Below are 12,031 nucleotides of genomic sequence, written 5' to 3'. Positions count from 1 at the left end.
ATATCTCGACGATCGTACTTACCAGAGTATCTGGACTCTACATCCCAGACTAATCACACGTAATAATAATCAATATCAGTGTCATTTGGATTCTTTAAAGCTACACTTCCACGAGTTTACCCTAGCTCAATGCTGCAAAAGTGCTCTGCACCCCTATCAACTAATGTTTCTACAACTTCAGCATGGTGAACAGTTGTGATTTTAAATCATCATCCTGGTTTTCGTCAACTCAACCATATTGTTCTTGAGTATTATGACTGGGTCAAATGTCGCGTGCTTATGAAAACATTCACTGTTTACCATAATCTCTAATTGAAAAATACAAATCTTGAAGATACAAAAAGTAATAACAAGCTCAGTTCAGATTAATAATATTTACTGGCCTCTAATATTTCTAATATCTTTTTGCCTACATTGGTGCACTGATACGATAGTATGGTAAACTTAGTTCGAAATTTAATTTATAAAATAAACTCTGTGCTCACTATTCATTCTGCACAAAGCTTCTAAACTTATGAAATGGTAGGCTAACCAGCCAACCCTGATGACCCTTGTTAGTTTAGGCGCAATGACAATTCCTGAGAATAGTACAACCATCATAAACGTAGCTAAATCTGTGCTAGAAATGTGGAGACAAACGGACAAGACTTTGTGGTACATGGTTTCTGTGATTGGCACGCTACCAACTGAATACGCACAATATTTACCTACCAATGTGCGTTTCCCTCTATTGCGTACGCACGGACTAAGTTAAATTTTCTGAATAGATACTGTTATTCCTCTTGAGATGATGAGGAAGTTATGCGTTGGAAGAACAACAGCACCATTTATTTTATAAAAGTAAATATTTTATTTGAACGTTCGACGAAAATTTTGGACTACTTCTAATTGGCAGAAAATATTACTGGTTTAGGTACAGTTGTACATTCGATCGGTGGAATTTTAGGTGGAAAAATGGTAGTGAGATGCACGTTCGATTTTGACAATTTTAAAGTGATTATTTCGATATTCTATTCACCAGCTGCCCTGAAGATTCCGAAAGTTTCCAGCGATGTGTGTTACCCGCAAAGAACAATTAAAAAAATTTCGCTAAGAAAACTTTAGTCTTAACATTGCTTCTGCACTGGCTCTCTGCCAAAGTGCCACTTATTTTGTCAAGAATAAATTGCCAGCCGCTGTAATTGCAGGGTGTCCAGCAAATATTTTGATGTTCAGTATTTTTTCTTCTTTTTTTAACATCATTCAGGATGCAAATCGTATCTCAAAACACGTCGAGGTAAGGTATCAAGTACGTCATACATTTGGGTTGATTTGTTATGGCTTTATATGCTTCGGGCAAAGCTGAACGTCCAGATGAGCATGATTTATTTTCATCAACAATATATGCTTTATTTTGTTCTACAATTCAACAATTATTGCCATTTACATTTGCAAGGGCATAAATTTCTCCATAACAAATACTAATCTTCACATGCATATTGTCTAATACCTCTTATCTCTGGTATTGATTCAATAGGAGGATATTTAGCATTTTCGTTGTGTTTGATATACAAGTTGCCTAAAAATATTGGCATTGAACTTATGTAGCGCGCTAGGAGAGTCGAGCAGATGGAATCAGTTTCTATCCGAAAATACATTACGAAATAGCTGTGTACGTTGAAAATTTCATTGGCACCATTCTCGTTTCACGCGATCAGCGAAATACGAATGAAAAGGGAAATGTCTGAAATGCCATTGAGATACGAATATTCTTGTAAGATTGCTTACATAATACAGTCTCATTTTTGATAAACAGTCGTGAATTACTCGTTTCCTGGTCCACGATTCCTGACGGAACTTTAGTCGTTTGCCTATTCAAATTTAGAAGATAAATTTTCTGTTGAACATCTCCGCTAATCAGTTTATTTTCGATCTCTTTCTTTACTGATTCGAATTTATCATACTACAAAGGACTCAATTGAAACATTTTTGGATACCTTGTATTATATGTGATGATACAATTTAACAATGACCAACGAGTAAACGCGAATTAAGACAACGCCAACTGTCTCGAGTGATTGCGCATCCATCGCATGACGAAAATTGATTTCGTAACAAATATATATAAATATACATGTACGTACGGACTTGCAACACAGACGCTCCAACCTAATGCACACGTACGATATTATGAAACTCTTTACGAACGGTTCCATAACGTGGCATCGTAATGTCTTGATTGAACACCGAAAGATTATTTAATGATTACGCGGCAGAAATGTCACTTTCGTTTGTGTCTTGGACTATGTCCCCATTGGTTTGCAATCTATTTGTATCTTTACGAGTGCGTGTTTTTTGGGCTTTGCTACCTTTTCCAAACTCAATCCTTCGAAGGTAACTACTTCTCTCCAAATTAACCCCTTTAGACCCGATTTTCGTACAAAACTATGTGGACTTACCTGATAACAAAAGATTGCTATTCAATGCTCCACCAATAATGACATCTATCCTGAATATAATATGGTAGTACAGGTAACCGCCGTATAACACGGTTGTAAAAAAGATGTTTCTAACGTTTCTAAAAAATGCCGTGTTATGCGAATCTATGTCAAACTAAACAAAGAACTAGTGCAAAAAATGGAGTTAGATTCCAAAAATTAGAAAAAACATAATCACCATTTCCAAAAGAGGTTTAATAACACGCACTTGAAAAATTGTAATCTATATATAATGTAGTAAAAAGAAAACACAAAGTTTTAAAATGTACTTAATGCTCCACGAATAGAATAGAATTTCAATTTCTACTAAATTTCAGAATTCTGACATACACGCACAAATGAAAAATTTCCAATGAGATATATTGCATATTTAAAAGCTCGGGAATTTCTTTAATTCTCAAACCGTGTTAGAATGAAACCGTATTATAGAAGTGCCGCGTTATGCGGGGGTTACCTGTATACTACTTTTCTGATGGAACTAGCTTAAAGCAAGGGTGTATACATGGTTGCCTGTTACAATTTTAATACCTTATCATACATTAAAAGTGGTATAGCAATGTACATTATAATGTGTGTCAGGTGTGGGTACATTCGCATTACTTTATCTTCATCACGTACTTTCTAACGTTCAAAGTCTTTTTGATCGGAAACCTTACTTAATTCTTTGTAGTCGACAATTTTTCAAACATCTAAAAACTCTTTCCATACAAAACCGAATTGCATCGAAGTCTTAACTTGTTAATTGTAGAATTTAGTTTAAAAAATAATGAAGTGTGTATTTGATAAACGTAGGACGAATGCACCTAGGGTATATTTAAAAAAACCAAAACAAAACAAAGAAGAATTACATGTTTATCTGAAAAGATAAAGGATTCATCGTTGAAAAATTTAGTATCATTTCAAGTTTTAATATGATGTGTATACTCGTCAAACTCAGTTAGCTGGTTAAATACTAGAGAAAGAAAAAAACACATATTAATCTCTCGTTATTCGAATAATTATATTATTTATTTGTAACTTTCGATTTTAGGTATCAAAGCTCAAAGTTACCATTGCATTGACTGGCAACTTAACGTATTTGCCCTTGCCCATGAAGTGGTACGCTCTCTTTATATTCTTCGTTTTTACAAATTTCTACAACTTTCATAGAAAATATATGTTTTCTTTCCATTTCTCCCTCGAAACGAATAAGTTCCCAACAAGATCTTTTCATCCGTTTCTTCTTTTAAGCAATGAATTGCACTGTTGAACACTTGAGTAGGCCTTGCCATCTTACGATGTGTCATCGAGCTGAATGAACACAGACCGGAAATAACGCCTCGCTTCTCTTTCTGTCTTTTGCCTATATTTAATACTTTATCAACCAGCGTTTAACACTAGAACTACCGAGTGTTTAACACGATTAATATGTAATCCTTATAAAAATTGTAACAATAGATTATTTTCAGTGTCCTCGGACATTCGTTTTTGTACTCGAATGAAACTATTTATTTTTAAGATCATTTCGAATATTCGATGCTTTTAAGATGTCAATAATTGCAAAATAAACAAATCGAAATCAGTCATTTCGACTGGTACGGTAGTTCTAGAGTTGATGTTCTTACAAAGATCAATGATTAACTGTTGAGTATTTGATAATGATTGAAGTTTAATGATAATCAAGATATAAATAACAACCGAGAGATTCAACTTAAAAATAATGAAGGATTTAAGATTTAATATTAACAAAGTTCCTTCAATATCGAAGACAATTATATAATTGCGAATCGGCGAATCATCTCGTTTAACTAGTTAACTACGTTTGACGAGTGTATACATGTTATTTTAAAATCAAAATGATATTAATTCTTTCAACGATAAATTATTCATTTTTTTAGATGAACATGTAATTCTTCTTCGTTTTGCATTAGCTTTTTGTTAGAATATATTACAGGTACATTTAGCTTGCGTTAGACGAGTATACACTTCATTATTTAATTTCATTGCGAGCATTATTAGAGATTTCTCAAATTAAATTCCATAGGTTAACATAATCCAACGATTCTTAAGATTATTATGCAAATGAAAATAACGAAACTTTTTTTAACATAAAAAAGTTATTGAGAAGCCTATTAATAGGTTATCGATAGATAAAGCGTTAGTCCGCAGATGACCACGATTCTCTAACTGGAAATTCACAGTATTTCAGAAGCTCCAAAACAAAAAGGAAAAAGAAGTTTATCGTATCAATTTGATAATTATGAGACCAGTTTCCTCAATTACAGCGATTCTCTTACTAAAACAAACAGATTGGCGTGGTTAACGGTCTCAATGTTACGTTCGCCTATCAGTCCAGCTTCTTTATTACTCCATTCTCATTTTTCCTGCTCTCGAAATTCACATGCACGATTTTATCGTTCGGTCTCGCGATTTTCTTTCGCGATTCAATTTACGTAAACCGATTACGTTACTCGCCGGTTAACCAGTTAATTGCGTTCGATGAGTACACATGTCATCTTAAAATTCAAAATGACACTAATTCTTTCATGAATCAGTAATTAATTTTTTTCAGATAAATATGTTATCTTTCTTGGTTCGGCTTTAGTTTTTCATCAGAATATATTATAAGTACATTTGTCCTGCATTTGACGAATACACACTTCATTGCAATAAGAGATTTCCGAAAGTAAATTCCACAGTTAACAAGTTAATGGAGGTTTAAGTAGTCCGTTCATGGCGTCGCGTTGTTTCCGAACGTCATAATACAGGATATTGTTTCAGTACCGCGGCCCGATAGCGTGTATCGATAGCCGCGTTACGGCCGCTGCTCTAACGTTCCTTCGAGTTGGAATTAATTATTCACTGAACATAGATCAAGTGGAATTCTGCTCGTGGAAAGCGGTCAATTGCGTTATTTTATTGTTTCATCCAGTGCCATGTAACGCTTCGCCTTCGGCGTCCATTAATATCCGTTGGAATATTCTCGCTTCCATGGCGGCGGTCTTATCGAGATACTGCGCAGGAAGCGGGACTGGCCAAGAGACAAACCTATCGTGCGAAACGACTCCGCCTAAATTAATTTTCTTCGGTAAATAAGATCGCGGCGATCCCGTTCCGAAGAGATTGGAATCGAACGGGGCGAAATAGTTTTACAATTTTCGTCGAGCGCAAATTGTACGATCGAATGAAAACAGCGATCGAACGCTAGAGTTCAGAAACGGATATTTTCTGTAATTATTTATCTCTAATTATTAACACTAAAACTACCAGACGGGTAAGAATTACCCATTCCCGATTTCTTCTTCTTGCCATTATTAAAAAGATAACAGATGTTTCTTTGAGAACTCATTAACTCTTTGCTGTATAATAATGTGTCTGACTCGTGATGAAAATTTTAAATTGAATTCGGCAAATCTCAATATCATTTATTTATTTTTAACACGAATTAAATATTACTCGACCATTATCAATCTTTAACATTTGTAGTAAACGTAGACATAGAATATGTATAAAATTCTATCCTTTTTCTACTAAATTATTAATGATAAAGATATTTTATCAAGTACAGTTGAGAAATAAATCATAGGGCAAGGGGTTGCAGAAATTGAGTTAATAATATGGAAATTAAATTGTAAATCAATTAAAGTCTCAGTAGATGTACTCTTGAGGTTTTTATAGAGAAATTTCAAAAAGTCAAACTCCTTTATTCTTCTGGAGATAAAAGTGTATTTATTGCGACTTTCATTGGCCTATATTTTAGTTCATACATTACCAAATCAGGTTATTTACTCACTTCTTTGAGAAACGCTTGTATTTTTTAAATAATTGTAACAGAAATCAGGAATAGGCCATTTTGACCTGTCTTTAGCGTTAAACGAGGAGGAAATTGAATCTACTTTATCAGGATCTCTTTAGGTTAGTAAAGGGACGATAAGAGTTTATTTGTCGGTTTTGAAAACAACACTGGTTCCTCGAATCTTCTTAGAATAATTTAGTTCCTGTCTAGTGCAATGAATATTTAATACGTTTTATTGAAATTGCAGCAGTCGTTCCTTTCGTTTTATGCAATAGCTAAACTCTCGTGATGTTCGAACGGGAGATAGGATGTTTGATAATATCGGGCAGCGCATGTGTAACGGCGAATACGTAAACTTGGAAATTTTCCTATCATTACAGTTTCATTAACTACTGGAGGTAGTTGATATTACCTTTGTCCTTTCTTCTGACGGTGGTTTGTATTGAAAATCGATGGACGTTGCGCTTTTAGCTCGTCGAATCTGTCAGAAGATACGTAGAATGTCAATAATGCCGAATGTCTGGAAAATTTGAGCTGTCCAATAGATCGTCTCGCGTGTAATCGCGCTCTTGATTCTTCTAGGGTTCGATTGGAACCTGTTCAGCAAGTATTTGTAACCGTCGCGCGAATGGTGCCAGCTTGCGTCAATTAATTCACGTGTTTATTTAATACTAAAACTATTGAGCAATTAGAGTAGCTTATTTCCAATTTTTTATAAAAATTGGAATAACACATTTCTTGAGATTCAAGGGGTATCCTAGTCTTGCATCTGTGTAAATATATTATAATATAATACCCCTGGTAGTTTCAGTGTTAAACTTATCTACGAAATATTATCACTGAAATATTAGCTGTGAGTTATGCTGATACTCAATTTGCTAGCTTGTCGAAGTTGTTGACACGTGTGCTGCAATAACTGGTAGCGATTCGATTGATTTTGTTATATAATTCGTGAAATTGTGTCTTAATAAGGCAATTATGTTGTCTCTTATGAGAAAATGTTCGAGTTTATTGGGATCGTTGGGCAATGGAGTCAATGATCGGGAGCTAGAAGATGTTTCTATTTTACAGATACAAATATTGCGATATTTCACGGACTTTACTGCAATTTTCTATAATGTGTTAAAGTGAGGGGAATAAGATGCCATTTAATGTGTCTACTACTTAAGAGATTTGCAACATAGTCATTGAAAGCATTATTATTGAAAAATTTTTCAATTCGTTTAATTCGTTTCGAGGTTTATTAAAATTAAAACCGTCATCGAAGGAAATATTTTTTTTCCAATAGTTTTCAAGCCGTTTAAAAAGAATTCTTTGCTTAGATCTATGGCTGGGGCAATGTAAACTGCTTTTGTCGCACAGTAAACTAAGTTGCATACATACGGCTTGATAGTCAGCTTACTATGCGTTTTATTTTTTAATAGGTATGAACTAGCAAAATATACACTACAATTTAAGAAAGAACGACCAGGATTGATTGAGTCAACAAATTGTCCATAAGTTGATTTGTCATTGTGGGTATAACTTCAAAGAATTTTAAACACTTGCGCAAAATCTTCTGTACCTAAAATATGATCTGACTTGAAGTTACAGACGACGATCCAAATGTAATAATTGATTCGATTACAAATTACCCTTTATGATCTTCAGTTCTCGCTAACTTGGAATCAAAATCCTACTTATTGACTGCAAATAATTCACAATCGAATAAAAGTTGCATTTTCATCATCAATCTGACTGCGCAGTCACATTATATGTTGGCTGATTCTGTAACGATAGAATGAAACGCGCAAAAGAACGAAACATTACAATGAAGAGAGAGGAAAAAGAAGGCAAGCAGCGGAATTAAAGGGAATAATGATCTTAACAGAATTGCAGTGCAAATGATATAACGCGTCCACGCCAAGTATGGTCGTAAAAGTTTCGATTGGGCTATTAACGACCTACTTGCTTTGAAGCAAGATGAGCACGGTCGTGCGCTGTGCAAAGGTATTATTCAACTTGAACAAATCGTATGTGAAGATCTTTTGAAAATTTTCACGCTGAAAACCATTGTCGCGTCAAATGAACCATGTTACGATTCCTGATTTTAAAGAAACTCTGATCTAACCGGTACAGTCATTCAGTAACACTCGGAAACATTTTACACTTTGTTCAGGGCACATCACAGTTCGACAATCTCGGCCAACAAAGGAACCTTTCCAACCAGCACACGCCGATTTTGATGAAACTTTTGTGAGACATGGTTCTAAAGAAAATATTTAACACGTATTTTTGCTTATTGGCTAGCGTCCACTTTGAATGGCTGAAAACACCCCTCAAAGTCGAGGGTTGAACGCATATTTTTGATAATATCTCTGAAACTATGGGGTGTAGAAAACAAATTTTCTCATTAAATCGATCTGACCTGGCAAAAATAGAGAAAATAATTGTTTTAAAAATGGAAAATTTGTATGTGACTTGATTTATTGTAATCTAATATATATAACTGATACATCTTTTGTGTTTACAAATTATTCAAATCTTGAAAGTCATTTTTCTCATCCGTTAGAATAAATGTGTTCCAGATTATTAATCCTGGAAATAAACAATTTAGATTTCTTGTCTGCATCTCTAATTTCAAAGACATTGTAAAAAAATATGTGTTTAACCCTCAAGTTTGAAGGGTGTTCTTACCCGTTCAAAGTGGATGTTGGCTGATAAGCAAAAATACGTGTGGAATATTTTCTTGAGAGCCATATTTCACATGGTCTTCATCGAAATCTGCGTATGCTGGCTGAAAAAGTTCCCTTGCAAGATTAATTTCTGAAGTTTCTTACACATCTTAATCTATTGCGTTTCTTTCTGCACATCGGTGCGACTGTGGGTGTCTGGCAGGCTGACTAGCATTTCAAGGACGAGCCGCTACTTCGATATTTCTAGGAATCGGAACGGCAGATATATAGACACACGGTTGGCAAAGGAGCAAGGTTGAGTCGAACAGAAGCTCGCAAATATAAAAGAACGCGTTAAGAGGGTGCTCGAGACTAGATATTAGAAACATCAAAGAATCGACTCGAGGATCTTCTAATAGTATTTACTTTGCCGTTGACTACTGAAGTGTTCCGTGATAGGAAAAATAGAATACGAATGATAAACTTATCTCTGGGGACATATCATTAGGAATCACTCCAACTTCTCTGCGCTGTCGTTCGCGTCTGGTTGATTTAGTGAGATCCACCGGGGACTCTGCGTTAGCTGCCATCTTGCGTGATGTTTCAACATGGCTACTCGCAGGCTGATATGTCTGTATATATCTTCGAACCTTATGTTATCAACGAAATTACCTCTAAATTGCGTCTGTTCAAACTGTAGTGTTACAATACTATTGTATAGGTTTGCTGTTTTTAAACTGTAAATCGGAAGTGTTTAACACTGAAACTACCGGGCGGGTCAAATTAACCCATTGCAATATGTTTCTTTTGCAAGTATTCAAATTATAACGGCGTTTTAGCAAAAGGTTTTCAATTAAATCTCTATTTTTGCACAAAGAAATTGCGCGAAACATAATAGAGAAATGGATATACTTACATACATAGGTTGCTAGCATAAATATTAATCTTTCCAGAATTTATCCATAGCAGTTTTCTCTTTTACCTCTGCGTTTTTTACTAAAATATGGGTAGACATCAGGTATAATATCCTTGATTTACGTGTTTATTCGAGAATCGATTGACGTACGCAGGATATGTTATCGGGCCCCTATTGCCGCCACGAAGCTTGATGGCATCGTTTGTATGACACGAATGTGTTTCTAGCCATATTCGAATGGTTCGCTAATTGTTATTGTATTGCCATTTGGTTAGCATATTCTATCAGCTGCTCAAAGTGGTTTTCTTTCAAACAGGCGCCTTTAATTTATGCTAGGGTCCTCTTCATTTCTTATACCTAAAAACTTGCTCGTGTCTTTGTACTACCGCTGCAAACAGTTAACGTTAAATCGTTCTGCCATTATCGATTACAATGAATTACAGTGAACTGTCAGCTGTTGCTTGTTCACAATCGAATTTTGTTTGACAAGCTTGCTATTTCCATGGATGATTCTTGTCCAATATTCACTTGTTCTTATTTTCAATATTCAGTTTCGGTTTCAGTAAGAATTATTTGAGCATTTTGTGTACGAGATTATTCTCGCAATCATAATTGTTAGACGTGGATTCTATAGAATGTTTTTTTCCAGCACGTGTGTATGCAATTTAACTGGTCATATTACCTTTACGATTAGCACTAAAGTTTAACCCCTTGATCTACAATATCGTGTCAGACTGGTGATACAAATTTTAAACCGAATTTGAAAAATCCAAGTGTTATTTATTTTCTTTAAATATAAATTAAATATTACTTTTCTATTATCAATCATTAACCTTTGGAGTAAGCATACACACAGAACTAGCATAAAAATTCTTTCTTTTGCTAATAAATTATTAATGATAAAGTAGTTATATTGATCATAATTAAGAAATAAATCGTAGAGCAAGGGGTTAAGGCAATTCACGTTTTGTGCAATCCTTTTGTATGGTCTTTCTGGTACACGATTTATTTCTTTATTTGGTTCTTTAACACTAGGCTTATAGAACGCGTCGATTTGATGCAGATTGAATTTTATAAACTCTATTTGGTGAATGTTTATATTAATTTTGATTGATGCAATTGCACGAATATGTATATACCTTAACCCTTTGAGTGCTGCACACTCCTAGCCGAAACGTTCCGTGTGGACGGAATATTTTCTTGCTTATCTGAAGATCGATGAATTATGTTAATTCATACAATTAATTAAGCTGCAATTAAATTGTAATCATGCCAAGAAACATGTATATTAATCAAATACACTTATAATTATCACTACGGCACGTGTGAGACTAAAAAGATCGAAAAACGTATATATACGCCTACATCAGTCAAAGGGTTAATTGTCTATTTTTAAATTTCTAATTTTCAAGATTAAAATGAACGAACATCAGTTTTTCTAGGGACAATGGAATAAATTATACAATAAATTTCCGTAAACATAATATTAACACTATAAAGAACTTGATTTCCGAAAAATTCGTCGAAAAGTATTGCGAAGGAATTCTACTGATCTAAGTATTCTGTTTTCACAAATCTAAATAGTCGTTTGGAATCGAAATTATCGTTAACCACGTCGATAACAACGAAAAAAAAGATAACAGTGTTCCATCCCTTTCTAACTCTATCAGTATTAACAGAAAATCTATCCTCGATCGCGATAACAAGTAATTATTTCAACGTTACAAGAATTTTTCATTGATTTTGCTATGCGAAGCATGTTTCGTTAAATGTCGAACGGCATACCGATAATTGTATATTTTTGGGGTAAATTGAAGTGAAATTATATCATCATCCCTTTCAATTATATCAAACTGCTAATCGAGGGTAAAACGCACTGCACAATTCCCAGACAAATGGTACGGCTTTTCGTTAATCGTTCGGACGAACGTCATTTCCGTTCAGTAAATACATTTACGTGCATGTGTCTATAGTTTCGCGCTAGTTTATCGTCTGTCGCTGAAGGCAGGGCACGGAACCGAGTCTCTCTCCTATATGTCAGCCTCTCGCCTATAGCTGGGGTATGTACTTCAACTTGAGGAGCTTGACCTGTCCGATTCATCGGTTCTCATGTCGGACATAAATGGCATCTGCAATACGTTATCGCATCAGCTTGCCGAAGATAACGGTTCTGGGCCCATTGTGTCCTTGTCGTTTAATCGATGGTACG

At 34.8% G+C, this 12,031-nt stretch overlaps 1 protein-coding gene and 1 long non-coding RNA gene across 4 annotated transcripts in view; one reads left to right on the top strand and one right to left on the bottom strand.

Moving 5' to 3' along the window:
* The window catches only part of Pka-C1 (Protein kinase, cAMP-dependent, catalytic subunit 1), a 62,298-nt gene that overhangs the window by 12,129 nt on the left and 38,138 nt on the right, over positions 1 to 12,031 (top strand). The window contains exon 1 of one of the 3 annotated variants that reach the window (XR_012998875.1): positions 9,142 to 12,026. The exons of the other annotated variants lie outside the window; for them this stretch is intronic. The gene's annotated coding sequence lies outside the window, so the exon portion shown is untranslated. Of the gene's footprint in view, positions 1 to 9,141; positions 12,027 to 12,031 lie in introns of those variants that run through there. 3 annotated transcript variants of the gene reach the window in all.
* LOC143174657 (uncharacterized) lies at positions 8,747 to 9,460 on the bottom strand. The gene is made up of 3 exons (XR_012998877.1): positions 9,333 to 9,460; positions 8,929 to 9,170; positions 8,747 to 8,829 (listed from the first exon to the last, which is right to left on the bottom strand). It is a non-coding gene; the product is annotated as an uncharacterized LOC143174657 (long non-coding RNA).

This window comes from Nomia melanderi, chromosome 1 (genome assembly GCF_051020985.1).
Source record: "Nomia melanderi isolate GNS246 chromosome 1, iyNomMela1, whole genome shotgun sequence".
Lineage (NCBI taxonomy): Eukaryota > Metazoa > Arthropoda > Insecta > Hymenoptera > Halictidae > Nomia > Nomia melanderi.
The sequence above is the reverse complement of the archived record's forward strand: the minus strand, read 5'-3'. Positions and strand labels throughout refer to the sequence as shown.